Source organism: Hevea brasiliensis, chromosome 17 (genome assembly GCF_030052815.1).
Source record: "Hevea brasiliensis isolate MT/VB/25A 57/8 chromosome 17, ASM3005281v1, whole genome shotgun sequence".
Taxonomy (NCBI): Eukaryota; Viridiplantae; Streptophyta; class Magnoliopsida; order Malpighiales; family Euphorbiaceae; genus Hevea; species Hevea brasiliensis.
In genome coordinates, this window is record NC_079509.1 from 797559 (window position 1) to 816864 (window position 19306).

Consider the following 19306-nt stretch of genomic DNA (forward strand, 5'->3'; position numbering starts at 1 on the left):
AGGGATGAATCTACTATAGAGACAATGGGAGCACTTGACCCAATGCAACCCAATCCCCTGTAACTTATAAATGATAAAAAAAAAAAAAGGTCTCTTTAATCATTGAAGTTTGCCTTACATTTGAGAATTTATATTTATCTCATACTTAATTTTTTTTAACTTAAAAATTTGAGTTTATCTATAACTTTAAAATTTTTAATTATTCATTGGTAATTAAATAATATATTTTGACTTAAATAAAATTTATTATTTAAATGTTTAAGCTAAAACAAAACTATCCATTACATGTTGTTTGTTATTTATTTTAATTTAATCTAATTTTTATCTTAATAATTAAAGTTATTAATTCAATTAAATTTTTTATACATACTAAGTTTAGTTTTAAATTTTTTTAAATATTTTTATTTTTTCCTATATCCATCATAACAATAATATTTTTTATATGATCATTTAATATTTACATTAAAATATTTAAGAGGGAACGAGACGAAATTTAAATCTGATCCATAATAATTTATTATTATTTAATATATTATATTAAAAAGTAATATTTTTAATAATATTAATTAAAAAATATTGCCTTAATGTAATAGGGAAAGTAAAGTGAGATTAAATTTGAATAAACACTTGAATTAAAATATATTATCTTTCAATATTTAAAAATAAATTAATTAAAAATTTTTATAATTGATTCAAAATATAAAAAAAAAGTAAAAAAATGATGACACATAACAAAAAAAAATATTATTCTATACTTAAAAATAATTATATATATATACGTGTGTGTACGCGTATGCGTAAGATAACATACTTTCAAGGTGAAATTATATTACTCTACTAACATATATTTTTAGATCCGTGCCTGTAGATAACATATTTTTGTGAAGTTATTTTCAAGGTGATTCAATATATAAATATTTAGCCTAACTTATTTCAGTCGTATAATAAGGTAGCCAATTCGTGCTAAAATTAACTTCTCGAAAGATAATCTTTGAAAATCTTGCATCTTCTCACATGTTTAATTTAAAGGAAATACAGCTACAGACTTAGCAGCTAGTATTTCTCAAAATAAAAAATGCTTTCAAATTTTAAAAATATATTAGGCCAAATCACAAGAAAAGCCAAATATTTTATAAGATTAACTTCTTAATTTTATTAACTTGAAATTTTATTATTTAACAATTTAAACATGCACATAACATAAAAGTAATAACTTTTATGAAAAATTTTAATACAAACGAAGTTATCAATTTTAAAAATGTAATTTGAGTCTTGAGGTCTTGAGCTTTAAAATTTTTAAGGGTAAATTATGGATTAATCCTATTTTTCTTGTCTAAACTCCGTTTACCATATACCAAGACACAATAGGTACAATGAGATCCACATATTAAAAGTATGAATTTTATTTACCAAAACACAATATGTATCTAGCAACCAGCTGATGCAAAAAAACCCCTTGCAATAACAAAATAGCAGAAGAAACCATAAAAAACTGAATTCGAAAAAATTAAACCAGCAATAAACAAAAGAAGAAATTATTAGGTGCACCCAGTATACATGCACTATCTCTCACAATCATATAGGATCTACTGTCTATATTGTAGGAATGACCTACTTTTCTATAAGAGAGGAAACACTATTTTTTAGTAGTGCTCCCGGTGCATCTAATAATTAGCCAAATAGAAGACATTAAAACAGCAAGAGAGAGTACAGAAAAGCTATAAAATAACTCGAACACAAAATACAAGATACTTTTTTACATAACATATCAATTCCTTATAAGCAGCATTACTAGCTAAGTGATGGAGGAAAATTATAGAAATATTAGGATAATGTTGAGAATGAAATGAATTGCATTAAACTATCTAGTCTTTGCTAGCAGGAGAAACGGGTTCAACAAGTAAAGATATCACACGATTCTTAGTCTCCAGATTCTGAGCACCAAATCCATCTCCATGTTGGTAAATACACTGAGACATCCTCGCTAGGTTCATTGCCATTCTTATGAAAGTTTGCGAGAAGACTGCAGTATTTCCAATTTGATATTCATTTATCTTCTTCCATGCTTCACTAATCAAATAATGTATATGTTCACGAGCTGCTGCTTCTGAAGCTCCACTTTCATGCATATAACATTCAATTGATTTAGGATTATCACCTCTCTTTTGTTCATGCTGCAGAGTGGGGGACAAAAAACCAAAACCAAAGAGATCACAGAGATTAGCATACTGAAGAGATCCAACTTCAAGGGGAAACAATCAAGAAATTAGTTTATAATTGTATACCTTTGATGTTCCTAAATCATCTGCAAGTCTTGTAATCAGGGACGACCATTTAACTATATTAGGATAATCTAATATGCATTCTGAAGCCTCCTTCGTAATGTGATTTGGGACAGCAAAATATGCATGGACTAATAGCAGTGGTGCAGATATGGAAACCCATGCATTATCCAAATATTCTTGTAGACTTGGTGTGTACCCACTGTGATACCATTTAGCCTCCAGTAAGTACGATTTACATAAATCTGCCCACTGAAAATTCAACATAATATATATTACTCCCAGTTAAGAAAACTCTTATAATTAAGCATTAATCTGTAGAAATGGAAGCATTAATCACCGCTTTCTTCAGGTAAGGAGTGATGTGAAGCTCTTCCTCCTTAAGACTATCAAATGCAATTTCATTAATGGAGTTGTACAAAGCAAGAAAACATATTTTCATGTAGTCCGGAAGTTTATCCATTTCATTGATGTCCCATCTGAAAAAATTACAAATAATTAATGTTCAAATTAAATTACATACTAGTTATTAGAAAAAAAGGATATTAATTATTACAGATACAGACCTCGTAACAGCCTCTGTAAATAGCTCCACCTCATCTAAGGTACTATAAACATCATAAATATCATCGATTACAGTAATAAGCGCACCAACTTGCGATAGAATTCTCCTGAAATGTCCATATTGAGGCTCGAAAACTCCCCCAACAGTCCATAGGAAGCCCTCCATCGGCCTGGCCCTCACAAAAGCCAACTTTTCACCAAGACCTGTCCCCTTCCACCAACTTGTTGATTATGTGCCCCAGTTAGCCCACAGGGAGTAATATATTAATTAAAGCAAAAAAAAAAAATTGAGAAAATATTGAAACATGGATATGAATTTCTCACCTGGAAGCATGTTTCAAATCTTGCTGGTGAACGGCTTGGACCATGTTGAAGTCTAATTTTGCATGTTCAAGAAGAATAGGCTTCATATCTGGGCTATTCTCATAAACATCGATGAACCATCTGGCCTCTAGCCTTTGCATCCTCCAATGCAAAGGGAGCTCCAGGGCATGCCTCGCCATATTCAAATGATAATTTTTAGCATCATCACCCCTAGTACTAGAATTGTTCTCCTTTTTCAGATATGCTTTGAGATTCTTGGATGAAAATTATTGTGCCTCCTCTAAGATAGCCTCACCTGCGCCAATATTAAGTTTTAGTTAACCGCTATGAGAGCCATTTTCCGGACCATAAAATTTCGAGTTTAAGCCTTATATTAGAGCAAACTGAAAAAAAAAAAAAATGAAAGTCTCACCTGGTAAGGAAAGGTATGAAGCTTCATACAAATATACAAGTCCCTTCAAATCGTGGCAAAGGGATGCCTTGAAATTTCCTTCCAAATCCATGAAACTACAGAAAACCTCTGCAAGTATACAAGAGAAATGAACATCAATAATTTTTTGCTTGTTTATCGTCGTTAATTAGGTTAGTAATAACAGATAAATCACCTTGAGGTACATTGTAGCCATGCTTTCTTAGAAGTCTGAGTTCAAGAGCGGTGGCATACAAGGGGGGGTCCTGTTTCAACCTTTGTTTATTAATAATATCATTGTATATGCTCTTGAGTTTTGTTTCTATTTGATCCTCAAAATGGTAAGCCACTCCAAGTCTTTGCAAAGCATCAATTATCACAAGCTGATCCAAAGGATTTGTTGCACTTTCAAGCATCATCTTTACTTCTTCCTTCAACTTGTTAACTCTTGCGGTGTACGGCTCTCCCTACAAAAACATTCGTTAACAGATCAATCACGTTAGCTGATATATATAATAGCAAACAAATTTAATTGAAAATAAGATGAAATCGTACAGCATATTCATTTTTCAAGGACGCAACAAAATCATGGCTCCATTTAGAAGGTGGGTAGTTGGCAGATCTCCTGACAGTGACGTTATGATACGGTGTCTGCAAGTGCACGGGTCACAGTAGTATAGTTTTAAAAAAAAATGATATCGATCCCACAGGGAATTGTGCTTAAATTGGAAATAAAAGTATAAGCTAATTAGAATGATAAAAATTAAAGATGTAAAATGAAATTTGGAATTAAAATTGGTATTTGAGGAATTAAAACTAAATCAAACAATTAACTAAAATTAATTAAACTAGATTACCAAAAATTAATTTGAAATTTCTATTTATGAAATTGAGAGGAATTAAATCTAAATTCAATAAAAAATAAAGTGATTCTAGAGATTGGATTTTTCAATATTGTTTGCATGTGGTTTATCCCTAATTTAGCCAAACACATGAGAATTGCAATTTTGAGGGAAATCAATTCTTAAATTTTTGAAACCTTTTTCAAGCATCTCAAAATTGGTTTTCATTAAATCAAATCCTATTTTCACGGTATTTCAAACCTAACAAAAACCCATTTAAATATCTAATTGATTTTTGGAAAGTTCCCCTTAATCCTCTTAGCTTATCTCTAACACCAAGAAAATAAAGTTTATTGCAAGATTATCTATCCCTAATATTCACTTTTCAGTCCATCTATTAAGGATTAAAGCTTAACTTAATGAGGGCCCATTCATCAAGCAAGGCAACAAGCTCACAAGCAATAAATCAAAATGTAACAAATCCCATTTAAATGGCTAAATCAGTTCAAAACCATAATACAAATCAATATTTACAAACCCATCTCTAGAATCTCAATCAACTACTCACTATTCATAGTTTTAAGACAAACCCAAATGTATAAATGAAGAAATAATGGAAATGTAAGCTAAAGGGTAGAAAAACCCAGAAAATTGCAGAAGGATCTGCTGCAGAAAAGTGCAGAAACGTGATCCTTGCTGCTGCTGGAAAAATGCAGAACGTGCTCCCTCCTTCTCTCTTTCTAATCTTGCCAAAAATGCCTCCCTTGCTCTTTATATGGAAAGAAAATGATAAAATGAGACTTTATATAGGTGAGGGGACTGCCCTAGAATGGGTAAAAGGGGGAAGGTTCCAGAGAAAGTGAGGTAAAAAGCTGGAGTAACGGAAATGCCACGTCAACCATTTCCAGTAAAAATGACATAAGCCGAGTCAGTTGTGTCGTTGGTTGTGTCGCGGGTTGTGTAGCTCTCGGCGTGAATATCTGACGATCGACACAACCTGCGACATAAGCTAATTCGGTTGTGCTGCAGGTTGTGTCGCTCTCGGCCATTTTTTTACTCAACTTCAAAATTTTTTTGCAATTCGACTTTAATCTCCTCCAAATGGCTACTCTAATCAAAATACGTCAAATTTCTCCAAATTTATCCTACAAAACAAATAAATTCCAAAAATTAAACTAAGAAAAGTGAAAATTGCAAAATTGACTAAATATATACTAATATCTATAATAATGGCTATGAACAAGGGTAAATTATGTGCAAAAATTACACCTAAATGATGATCTAAAATGCATGCATCAAATTCCCCCATACTCAAACTCTTGCTTGTCCTCAAGCAAAATTTCATTAAAATTCATTTGGAAGGGAATAGAATCAGTCTTTGAAAACACAAAAATCACTAATCCAAACCACCAACTTACCTCTAGCCACCAACATTCCAAGTTCCCACCAGCAAAAGCACAAAGAATGAAGCAAGCACTCTCAACAATTACAGAATAGCTAAGAATTAACCAATCAACCCAAGCAACAAATACCAACCAGCTACAAGAGTCAATTGTGCCAAAACAAACCTAAATGAAATAGATAGCCAATGTGTCTCAAATAGATGGTGAGTAATGTATGGAAGATTATATTGCCAAACCCTATGCAAGCATAAAAGATCTAACTCTACTAATGTAACAAGCATTTTTCAAAGAATCATTAGGTCTTTTTAAGGGTTGTAATGGGGTCAAATAGGGTAAGATTGTGGTTAACAAAGAAAGGGAATAAGGTAAACAAAATATGAGAATAATATTAACCATGAAACTCAAAGTGCATCCATTTTTTTTCTTTTTTTCTTTTTTTTTTATAATAGTAATTTTTTTATCAAGAGGAAAGAAATTCACAATGAATCTTAAGTGCTAACACAATAAAGGGTATAACAGCCCGATTCTTCTCCAGTTAGTATTGTCCGCTTTGGCCCATGGGCCTCACGGATTTGTCCCTTAGGAGGTTTCATTCCCAAAAGCGCGCTGACCAGGTGAGGAAGGCTCCCACATATATGGCCCAAATCTTTTCTTCCCATTTCCGATGTGGGACACGAAGTTTCCACCCCAGTGCGTAGCTGGTTGAACAAGCACGTCCCAACCCCATCCCTGGGTCGTGACAAGCCCACCAGCTTCCGCCTGGTGCGTCCTCGCACCACACACCGTACTAGAGGGAGACTAGCTCTGATACCAAATGTAACAGCCCGATCCTTCTCTAGTTAGTATTGTCCGCTTTGGCCCATGGGCCTCACGGATTTGTCCCTTAGGAGGTTTCATTCCCAAAAGCGCGCTGACCAGGTGAGGAAGGCTCCCACATATATGGCCCAAATCTTTTCTTCCCGTTTCCGATGTGGGACATGAAGTTTCCACCCCAGTGCGTAGCTGGTTGAACAAGCACGTCCCAACCCCATCCCTGGGTCTTGACAAAGGGACTACTTTTATAATATATTTTTTTATTTTGTATGTGTCCCTATTTCACGTCACACCCAAAATTACCTTTGGGATATTTTTATGACTTTTTTTTTATCAACTTTTCACAATTACTCTAGCACTTTTCAAGATGTTTCAATTCTCCAAGTTTTTTTTTTTTTAATTTTTTTATGCACTTAATTGCTAAAATATTATTCTCATAAATAGGTGGTAGTGTTTAGGTTTAATGGCTAGGTAAATGATTTGGGTTCCAAAGAAATTAGGGAATTAAGGTTCAAGGGGGTTTGCAAGGGTTGAAATGAAATTAAGGGAGGTTAAGGCTAAATGTGAGGTTTAAAATATGAAGGAATGCCTAAATCATATTCTTATCAAATGCAAGTTAAAAATTTCGCTTTGAAAGATCTAAGATGCTTGTTCTAGGAATGGTGAGACGACAATGACCATTTTCTTCCTTAAAGGCTTATCCAGACACTCAAAACTCAAAATAACTAACTAGCACTGCATACCTAGATTGATATATTAATTTTCAGCTATTAAGTAAGAGAAAGAATAATGCTTAAGACTTTGTACCCAGCTGGAACTTTTATTCCACTAACCATCTAAAGGCAAGTTGGATTGCTTGAATAAGTGGCTTATGGAATCCAAAGACTGGTTTAAAAATCCAAAAATTTTAAATGAATGAATAAAATGCATGAGTGTATAAATGTATAGTCAACCTATATGCAACTAAGTATGTGTAACTAAGTATATGAGGCTATATGCAAGTGTATGTATGTGAATATGTACAAGTATCAAGTAATGAATGAGTATGTCACTATATGCAAATGAAAAAGGAAAAAATAATTTTTGCAAAAAAATTTACCCTCTCCCCCATACTCAGAATGAACATTGTCCTCAATGTTAAAAGAGTACAAGAAATGGGATAATTTGGCTATATGTGCAGAAAATGGGTGGCTCATATGTGCATAAAAAATTATTACCCTGTTGCATAAGCGATAGCACAACTTGTGTTGAAAGTGACACAAGCTTAGATGAGAATTGTTACCTCATTGAAGTGCAGCCAATTTAATTAAGTAAAAGTTGGACAGCTGCTGCACTCATTGCAAAAGAAATAGTGCAATGGAATCCATTAAATCAATTAATCTCAAAAAGTTGAAATAGGAAAGTTAAGCTCAAAAATATAGCCATCAAGTGTAAATCCGAAATAGCAAATCAAAGCAAGTGAGCAATGTACTAAAGATATAAAAGAAAAATGTATTTTATGAGGAACTAAAAAAAAACTGAATAAGTAAATGGTTCAAGTAAAAGAAAAACAACACAAACAAAATATTAACTAAATAAGTTCAAAATACTTATTAATTAAGCAACGAAATTAAAGACATGAAATATATATATATATTTTTTTTTATCAAAATGGGTGAGTGGGCTTTTGGGCTTGGGCTTGGGGTAGCTGCTGGCCCATTCTGGTGAAGGAAGTTTTTATCCTGCAAAACAAATAGGCGACACAAGTAAAAACATAAGGATAAGGGGGTTGTGTCGGAAGTTGTGCAACAATTTGCCCAAAAGTGTGCCCAGCGGACATAAGCGGTGACACAAGCAAACCCAGTTATGTCGCAGGTTGTGCAGTCTGCTGCCCAAAATTGACCGAATTTCATAGCACCTAAAAAATTGAAACAAATTAGATTTCAAATGATTAAACCTTCATAACATGAATTCTAATTGTTCAATTTGTCATGTTCATCAAATACTCATAAAAAATAATTTTTTTCAAAGCACCAATTCACACATCCATATTCAAATAATTTAAACCAAGATGATAAGGTTTGGAAAAATTTTCTCTTAAAATTAACAAAAAGGGCAATGAATCCAGCAAGATCCACCAGCAAATACTCAACAAAAGAAAGATGAAAATTATAAGTGAACAAATTTAAAACTAAAAATTTTAAAGCTAAAATTTAAAGCTAACACAAAAACAAAAATTTTTTTATGCTCATTTGCTTGCAATGAATTGTATCCCATCTGCACAAGGAAATTAGAACAATGTTAAACTCTGAATAAGGAGTATAGAAAAACTTAAAACAAATATTTATATGAAAGAAATAAAGAATCAATGAAAAATTATGAGTTATGCACAAAAATGCTAAGTTTAGGTCTTTAGCTTAACCATACTCACTCAAGATTTTATGGAGAATGAGAGAGATAGCAAGTTGCTATCTTCTCAATTGGCTCACCAACTGAATAGTGCCTCAACCTTTGCCCATTTACCTTGAAATTACCCGATTTTTCACCAAAAATTTCAACAGCACCATGGGGGAAAACTTTCACAATTTTAAATGGACCGGACCACCTTGATTTTAATTTTCCTGGAAAAAATTTTAACCTTGAATTGAATAAGAGAACCAAATCTCCTTCTTTAAAGTCCTTTTTCTTGATATGCTTATCATGCCATTTTTTAGTTCTCTCTTTATAGATCCTAGCATTTTCATAAGCATCAAGTCTCAATTCTTCTAATTCATCAAGTTGCAAAAGTCTTATGTGTCTAGCAGCTTGTAAATCAAAATTGATTGCTCTAATGGCCCAATAAGCTTTGTGTTCTAACTCTACGGGCAAATGGCATGATTTCCCAAAAACTAACCTATAAGGTGTAGTTCCTATGGGGGTTTTAAATGCTGTTCTATATGCCCAAAGAGTGTCATCTAATTTAAGGGACCAATCTTTTCTGGACTTATTGACAGTTTTCTCTAAAATTTGCTTTATTTCTCTATTTGTGATTTCTACTTGGCCATTTGTTTGAGGGTGATATGGTGTGGCAATCCTATGCTTTACCCCATATTTTCTCATCAATTTTTCAAATTGGTGGTTGCAAAAATGGCTACCACCATCACTGATTATGGCACGTGGGCCACCAAACCTGGTCAAAACAATTTTTTTTTCAGAAATTTCACCACAACTTTTGCATCATTGGTAGGTGTAGCAATAGCTTCTACCCATTTAGATACATAGTCCACCCCTACCAAGATATATTTATTTCCATAAGAAGATGGAAATGGCCCCATGAAATCAATTCCCCACACATCAAATAATTCAACTTCTAATATGGACTGTTGGGGCATCTCATCTCTCTTGGAAATGTTGCCTACTCTTTGACACCTATCACACTTGCTTACAAAATTTCTCACATGTTTAAACATATTAGGCCAATAGAAACCTGATGTTAAGACCTTTTCAACAGTTTTTGAGACACTAAAATGACCACCATATTCAGAGGAATGACAATGGTAAATAACATCATGTATTTCTTCCTCTGGTATACATCTCCTAATTATTCCATCATTACATCTTCTAAACAAAAGAGGTTCTTCCCAAGAATAAAATTTAACATCATGCAAGAATCTTTTCTTTTGCTGCCAAGATAAATCAGGTGGCAAGACACCACAAGACAAGAAGTTCACAATATCTGCAAACCATGAAAGTGCAGAATTCAACACATACAACTGCTCATTCATGAAAAACTCATCAATTGGCACAATTTCATCATCTTTATTTTCAGTTTTTATCCTAGAAAGGTGATCAGCCACCACATTTTCAACACCTTTTTTATCTCTTATTTCCAAATCAAATTCTTGAAGTAATAAAATCCATCTACTCAACCTAGATTTAGCTTCTTTCTTGCTCATTAAATACCTTATTGCTACATGATCAGTGAAAACTATTACCTTTGAGTTGACCAAATAAGAACGAAATTTATTGAGTGCAAATACTACCGCAAGGAACTCCTTTTCAGTTGTGGCATAATTAACTTGAGCTTCATCAAGGGTTCGGCTTGCATAGTAAATGGCATAAGGTTTTCTATCTTTTCGCTGGCCAAGGACAGCTCCAACAGCAAACTCGCTTGCATCACACATGATTTCGAATGGCAAAGTCCAATCCGGGGGTTGCATGATAGGAGTTATTGTTAATGCCGTCTTTAACCTGAAAAAAGCAACCATACAATCTTGATTAAAATCAAATTTAACATCATGATTCGAAAGATTTGTTAAGGGTTTAGCAAGTTTAGAAAAATCCTGAATAAATCGCCGGTGAAACCCGGCATGTCCAAGGAAACTCTGCACTCCTTTGACAGTGGTTGGAGGTGGCATTTTCTCAATAATTTCTATTTTAGCTCTATCCACTTCAATTCCCCTATTTGAGATCAAATGCCCTAAAACGATCCCCTCTTGGACCATAAAGTGGCATTTCTCCCAATTCAACACCAAATCATTATCAGCACACCTCTGCAAGATTTTAAACAAATTAGTCAAGCATGAATCAAAATTAGTGCTATATACTGAAAAGTCATCCATGAAGACCTCCATAATTTCTTCAATAAAATCAGAAAAAATGGCCATCATGCACCTTTGAAATGTGCCAGGCGCATTACACAATCCGAATGGCATCCTTCGATAGGCAAAGGTGCCATAGGGACAGGTAAAGGTAGTTTTTTCTTGGTCATCAGGATGGATTGGAATTTGAAAGAAACTAGAATATCCATCTAAGTAGCAAAAGAATGAATGCTTGGCTAATCTTTCTAACATTTGATCCATAAAAGGAAGGGAAAAATGGTCTTTTCTTGTAGCATTGTTCAACTTCCTATAGTCTATGCACATTCTCCAACCTGTAACAGTTCTAGTGGGTATCAATTCATTATTCTCATTTTTAACAACTGTCACCCCTCCTTTTTTTGGTACAACATGCACAGGACTAACCCACTCACTGTCAGAAATAGGGTAAATAATTCCAGCAGCTAGTAATTTTAGGATTTCCTTTTTCACAACATCCTTCATTGTAGGATTCAATCTTCTTTGGTGTTCAATGGAAGGTTTACTATTTGGCTCAAGGAAAATCCTATGCATACAAACTGTTGGACTAATTCCCTTTATATCATCAATTGCATAACCCAAAACTCTTCTATATTCTCTCAAAACTCTCAACAATTTTTCAATCTCAATATCAGTCAAACATGCATTAATTATAACAGGATATGTTTCATTCGGTCCAAGAAAAGCATACCTGAGGTTGGAAGGAAGAGGTTTAAGATCTACCTTTGGGGCATCCTCTACCTTTAATGATGGTGGTTTGATCTCTAAATTTTGTACTCCTTCAAGTTGAAAAATTGTGGCTTCAGGATGTGGTGGAGAGCTCTCCAAGTGTTGTGCAAAAGCAGCTATGTTGTGATTGTCATCATCAATGCTCCCACCATGGACTAAGCAATTTTCAAGAGGGTCTTGTGGATAGCTTTTTCTGAAATGCTCTTGAACAATCTCATCAATAATGTCTACCCGCAAACAAGACTCAACTTCTTCATGTTTCCTTTTCATGGCAGGATTGATGTTGAAAATCATTTGATCATCTCCCACTCTAAGCGTCAATTTCTCACCCTTTACATCAATTAATGCACCAGCTGTTGCCAAAAAGGGTCTTCCCAATAAGATAGGAACTTTTGTATCTTCTTCCATATCTAAAATGACAAAGTCCACCGGAATATAGAATTTCCCAACCTTGATAGGCACATTTTCTAGAATGCCTTCTGGATACTTAATTGAACGGTCAGCCAATGAAAGATACATATTTGTGGGCTTCAACTCTCCCATATTCAACTTCTCATAAATTGAAAGTGGCATTAGGCTGACACTAGCTCCAAGGTCACATAAGGCATTTGCCACACAATTATCACCAATATGACAAGGAATGGAAAACACACTCGGATCTTTGAGTTTGGGAGGTAACTTTTTCTGAATTATAGCACTGCATTGCTCTCCCAAGTTGATGGTTTCATAATCTTCTAGCCTTCTCTTGTTGGAAAGAATCTCCTTCAAAAATTTGGCATAACTTGGCATTTGGGATAGTGCCTCAGTGAATGGCACATTGATATACAACTTCTTTAGCACTTCAAGGAATTTGCCAAATTGTTTGTCTAGCTTGTGCTTGATGAATCTTTGAGGGTAGGGAAGGGTGGGCTTATAAGGTCTGTGGGATGTATGGTTTCTCTCCCTCATCTTGCTCACTTTGCTTTCTTCTTCTTTTTCATTTTTCTTGCTCTCAACTGAATTTTCTTCTTTTGTGCTCTCTTTTTCTTCTCTCTTGTTTTCACTCTCTTGACCAACTTTCTTACCACTTCTCAAGGTTACAACCTTACATTGTTCATGAGGGTTTTGTGGTTGGCTAGGTAGTTTCCCATAGGATTTGCTTCCCGATGAGCTTGCTTGTTGAGCCAATTGAGTCTCCAACATGCGGTTGTGGACTTGTAATTGATCCATGGTTTGTCTCATGTGTTGCATTTCTTCCTCCAATTTGCTATTCATCTTGCTTTGTTCAGCAAAAAATTTCTCCATCATGCTTTCCAAGGTTGGCTTCGGTTCATGAGGTGGAAGGGATTGTTGTGCTCTTGCTTGATATCCAGGTTGTGGCTGCCTTGTGGGCTGAAATTGAGGCTGAAATTGAGGCCTATTTTGCTGCATAAACTGCTGGTTATGAGCATAATTTGAGCTTTGGCCTTGTTGAGAAAAAGTTGCTTGTGGTCTCCATGTTGAGTTGTTCACATTAGAATAAGCATTTCCCATAGGTTTCTGTTGATAACCTCCTGCATAAGCAGCTTGTTCTTGTAAATAATCATCACCATAAGAAGAGTAATCAACTCCACAACTTTGGGTTCCATCTGTGAAGGCAACTTGTTGCATAGTTGTAGGAGTTGAGTTTGTTGCCTTTGTGCAAAAATCACTAAGAAGCTGAGTCAATTGATCAAATCTTGCATTTATGTAGCTAACTGAGTCAAGTTCATAAATCCCAGCCTTCTTTGGCTCAAGTGCTCTAGGATTTCCCCATAAATGGGTATTATGAGCAATCTTCTCTAATAGATCATAGCATTTTTCACTTGTCATTCTCATGAAATCTCCTCCTGCTTGTGAATCAATTGTGTTTCTTATAGCTGGAGTAACTCTGGTGTAGAAATTCTGAACAATCATCCATTTCGGTATTTCATGATGAGGACATTGCCTTTCAAGCTCCTTAAATCTCATCCAAGATTCATACAAAGTTTCATCATCCCTTGGTTTAAAAGCTACCATCAAATTCCTCAAATGAGTGGTCTTCCCAGGTGGGAAAAATTGAGATAGAAAAGCTTGAGATAGCTGCTCCCAAGTAGCTATAATAGCTTGTGGAAGTGAGTCATACCACTCCAATGCTGAATCCCGAAGAGAGAATGGAAATAAGGTGAGCCGAATAACTTCATCTGAAACTCCAGGCTGCCTTTGTGTGCCACATATCATAAAAAATTTCTTCAAATGAGAATGAGGATTTTCAAGTGGACTACCTCCAAATTGTGAATTCTGAACCATTTGAATGAGACCAGTCTTTAACTCAAATTGATTAGCTCCAATAATAGGTCTGTTATCTCTCACATCAGCACATCTAGGAAAAGCATAATCCAACATGGATCTTGTAACAGCCCAATCCATCTCCAGTCAGTATTGTCCGCTTTGGCCCATGGGCCTCACGGATTTGTCCCTTGGGAGGTTTCATTCCCAAAAGCGCGCTGACCAGGTGAGGAAGACTCCCACATATATGGCCCAAATCTTTTCTTCCCGTTTCCGATGTGGGACACGAAGCTCACTCCATTGCGTAGCTGGTTGAACAAGCACGTCCCAACCCCATCCCTGGGTCGTGACAAGCCCACCAACTTCCGCTTGGTGCGTCCTCGCACCACACACCGTACTAGAGGGAGACCAGCTCTGATACCAAATGTAACAACCCAATCCATCTCCAGTCAGTATTGTCCACTTTGGCCCATGGGCCTCACAGATTTGTCCCTTGGGAGGTTTCATTCCCAAAAGCGCGCTGACCAGGTGAGGAAGACTCCCACATATATGGCCCAAATCTTTTCTTCCCGTTTCCGATGTGGGACACGAAGCTCACTCCATTGCGTAGCTGGTTGAACAAGCACGTCCCAACCCCATCCCTGGGTCGTGACAAGCAAATTGTAACGATCGGGAACCAGCCACTAGAGGAATTGTCCGCTTTGGCCATAAGCCTCACGGTTTTGTCCCACAGGTGGAATGAAGAACTTCCCAGGAGGTCACCCATCCTAGGATTTCTCTCAAGCGAGCACGTTTAACCCTGGAGTTCTTCCAACTCTCCAGGCCATTCCACCAAAAGGCGCCTCTAGTGATTAGTTCCCCCATCTTATATATCATTACTTTTGAGCCCAAGACCATCTCCATGCTTTGCCGATGTGGGATTTGCCTAAGGGACCTTTCTCCCCCCCTTTCGGGACTCAGCATCCTCGCTGAGGTTTTCCCCACCATCGCTCAAGAGGACACGCGAGCGGCTCTAATACCAATTGTAACGATCGGGAACCAGCCACTAGAGGAATTGTCCGCTTTGGCCATAAGCCTCACGGTTTTGTCCCACAAGTGGAATGGAGAACTTCCCAGGAGGTCACCCATCCTAGGATTTCTCTCAAGCGAGCACGTTTAACCCTGGAGTTCTTCCAACTCTCCAGGCCATTCCACCAAAAGGCGCCTCTAGTGATTAGTTCCCCCATCTTATATATCATTACTTTTGAGCCCAAGACCATCTCCGTGCTTTGCCGATGTGGGATTTGCCTAAGGGATCAGTGATTAAAAAACTGAAATTCAAGTTTAAACATAGAGGAACAATTGTTATGAAGGAAGTGTGACTAAATAGACATCCTAACCTAGTCAAATTCCTAGATAAAGATAACACATCAACATGAACCTAAAGAAAGGTTCATGGGAAAAATGCTATATATGATAATTAAAATACTCATAAGGATAATTAAATATTAAAAATGATATGAATATGTAAATTGGGACTAATGTCCCATTAATATGAAATTAATGGTACCAATGAATAGTACTAGAAAATAGTAACAGTGAATAGTGCTAAAATAATTAAAAATGTTTAATTGCCCATAGTATACCTAGACTTATTTATTTAGTTTGGATAAATTGGTATACCAATTAGGGATCACAGATAGCAGTACTGCTTATAGAGCAAATCATGAACTGACAATATATGTCTGATATGATTGTTCTACGTGCTATATGCCTACTTTCATCGCCATTGTGCCTACTTTATTTCTCGGCTTTACAAGCTCGACAAGGTCCGTGCCCGACATACCGGCCTCGTGCTCCCATGTATACAGGGTAGACATATGGCTGTCTAACCCGTATACTCCCGTGTATCCAGCTTTTATAATTTGTTATAGGTTTCTTGGGCATTGATAATAATTAATTAATACTGAATATACAATAAGTAAACAGGAAAGACCCCAATAATTTTAATTGATTCCAAAGTGTAAAAATATGTAAAAGACCCAGAATTTATGATTTGTAAATATTATTTCAATTGTTTAATTATTATTATTATAAATTATGCACCACTAAGCGTTATGCTTAGTGCGTTGGTTTTCCATCGCGTAGGTACTGAAGATCAGCAGCCGCCACAGTAGTATTCGGACAGAGTTCCGACCAGATCTGCCACCGATCAGAGTCACCTCATCAGTCTTTTGTATTTTGGTAGGGCCCATGTGTAGACTAGTATTTTGGTTCATTATGTCTAGTCATGATGTAATTACTAGTTTATGATGTATTTTATTTTGGACTTGAAATGAAAACTTATAATTTATTATCTATAAATTTCTATATGAATGCAATAGATGACACTTCATTTTGAGATCTCATAAATAGTTGTGAATGATATGATAAAAGAAAATATGATATGGAAATATGTGAGATGACTATGAATATGTTAACACGTGATAGTGGAACCCACCAGATGCTAATAAAACAGAGGAGGATCTGTCCGGGTCTCCACAGAAATAAGATATATATATATATAAAAAAAATTCTACACATAAATTACCTGATTTAAATGACATTAAAATTTACAATAGACATGACAAGACAAGATAGGGTGCTCCGGCACCGAATGTGGTACTTCTTGCTCGGCTATACAATAGACGGGTAAGGGGCGTCACAGATCTTCTTTGAGGATCATTTTGATTAACCACTTCATTTTGCCTATTTTGCTCATTTCCTCCATTGTTTCCACCAATAGCTCTATTTTGATTCTCCATATTTTCAATGGTCACCTCTTGCTCAAATCTTTGTTGTTCTTCTTTTTCTGCTTCTTTTCTTCTCTTGTATTCCTTTTTGTTAGCTCGACAGAATTTTTCAATTTCAGGATTGAACAACAATTCAGTATCACTTGTGCTTTTCGATCGTCTCATAAACAAGAAGAGTACCTGAAAAACACAAGGAATAATAGTGAAAATAAAAGAAAATAAAAATTCTAATTAGCTTAAAACAATTAAAATCCAACTTAAAAACAAACAATTCCCCGGCAACGGCGCCAAAAACTTGATACGATGTCTGCAAGTGCACGGGTCACAATAGTATAGTTTTAAAAAAAAATGATATCGATCCCACAGGGAATTGTGCTTAAATTGGAAATAAAAGTATAAGCTAATTAGAATGATAAAAATTAAAGATGTAAAATGAAATTTGGAATTAAAATTGGTATTTGAGGAATTAAAACTAAATCAAACAATTAACTAAAATTAATTAAACTAGATTACCAAAAATTAATTTGAAATTTCTATTTATGAAATTGAGAGGAATTAAATCTAAATTCAATAAAAAATAAAGTGATTCTAGAGATTGGATTTTTCAATATTGTTTGCATGTGGTTTATCCCTAATTTAGCCAAACACATGAGAATTGCAATTTTGAAGGAAATCAATTCTTAAATTTTTGAAACCTTTTTCAAGCATCTCAAAGTTAGTTTTCATTAAATCAAACCCTGTTTTCACGATATTTCAAACCTAACAAAAACTCATTTAAAGCTCTAATTGATTTTTGAAAAGTTCCCCTTAATCCTCTTAGCTTATCTCTAACACCAAGAAAATAAAGTTTATTGCAAGATTATTTATCCCTAATATTCACTTTTCAGTCCATCTATTAAGGATTAAAGCTTAACTTAATGAGGGCCCATTCATCAAGCAAGGCAACAAGCTCACAAGCAATAAATCAAAATGTAACAAATCCCATTTAAATGGCTAAATCAGTTCAAAACCACAATACAAATCAATATTTACAAACCCATCTCTAGAATCTCAATCAACTACTCACTATTCATAGTTTTAAGACAAACCCAAATGTATAAATGAAGAAATAATGGAAATGTAAGCTAAAGGGTAGAAAAACCCAGAAAATTGCAGAAGGATCTGCTGCAGAAAAGTGCAGAAACGTGATCCTTGCTACTGCTGGAAAAATGCAGAACGTGCTCCCTCCTTCTCTCTTTCTAATCTTGCCAAAAATGCCTCCCTTGCTCTCTATATGGAAAGAAAATGATAAAATAAGACTTTATATAGGTGAGGGGACTGCCCTAGAATGGGTAAAAGGGGGAAGGTTCCAGAGAAAGTGAGGTAAAAAGCTGGAGTAACGGAAATGCCACGTCAACCATTTCCAGTAAAAATGACATAAGCCGAGTCAGTTGTGTCGTTGGTTGTGTCGCGGGTTGTGTAGCTCTCGGCGTGAATATCTGACGATCGACACAACCTGCGACATAAGCTAATTCGGTTGTGCTGCAGGTTGTGTCGCTCTCGGCCATTTTTTTACTCAACTTCAAAATTGTTTTGCAATTCGACTTTAATCTCCTCCAAATGGCTACTCTGATCAAAATACATCAAATTTCTCCAAATTTACCCTACAAAACAAATAAATTCCAAAAATTAAACTAAGAAAAGTGAAAATTGTAAAATTGACTAAATATATACTAATATCTATAATAATGGCTATGAACAAGGGTAAATTATGTGTAAAAATTACACCTAAATGATGATCTAAAATGCATGCATCACGTTATCAAGAATTTTGGTGGCAATCGTGTGTTGAGCATGTACATAGCTTGGAAGGCATTTGGTGCTTGATAATGGGAGGGAAGTGCGAGTTTTAAGTGGCAAGATAGCGCATAAAGGAAAAGATGCCAATTGAGTGAAGGCCATAGAGGAATTTTGCAGTTTAATTTCATGTTTAGTTGGGGACTTTTTCTCAACTAATGCTTGCAGACGCTTCCACCTCTTATATAGAAATAAGTTATTGGCAGATTTAATTCATTTATTCATATTTTCTTTCCTAGAGCAAATATCATATCGTTGAAATAAAGGAAATCTCCAATGCATGAGATTTGTAATTAAAAAAGCACACATTTCACGGGGAAATTGACCGTACAAGGGTAAGGAAGAAATAAAAATTACTAAAATTGGGTGTAATGTGAAAAATTTACCTGACTGGAATGAAAAAAGTTAGAAGTGTAAAAACGCTAGTACTAGTAGCGTTTTAATGTCCAAAACGCTATTAACAATAGCGTTCA

The 19306-nt window shown here is 35.2% G+C and overlaps 1 non-coding gene and 1 pseudogene across 1 annotated transcript; one reads left to right on the plus strand and one right to left on the minus strand.

Moving 5' to 3' along the window:
• Nucleotides 1–1863: 1863 nt before the first annotated feature.
• Nucleotides 1864–19306, minus strand: part of LOC110665973 (terpene synthase 10-like) — a 40952-nt pseudogene continuing 23509 nt past the window's right edge.
• LOC131175678 (small nucleolar RNA R71) lies at nucleotides 13886–13992 on the plus strand. Its single transcript, XR_009145870.1, has one exon. It is a non-coding gene; the product is annotated as a small nucleolar RNA R71 (small nucleolar RNA).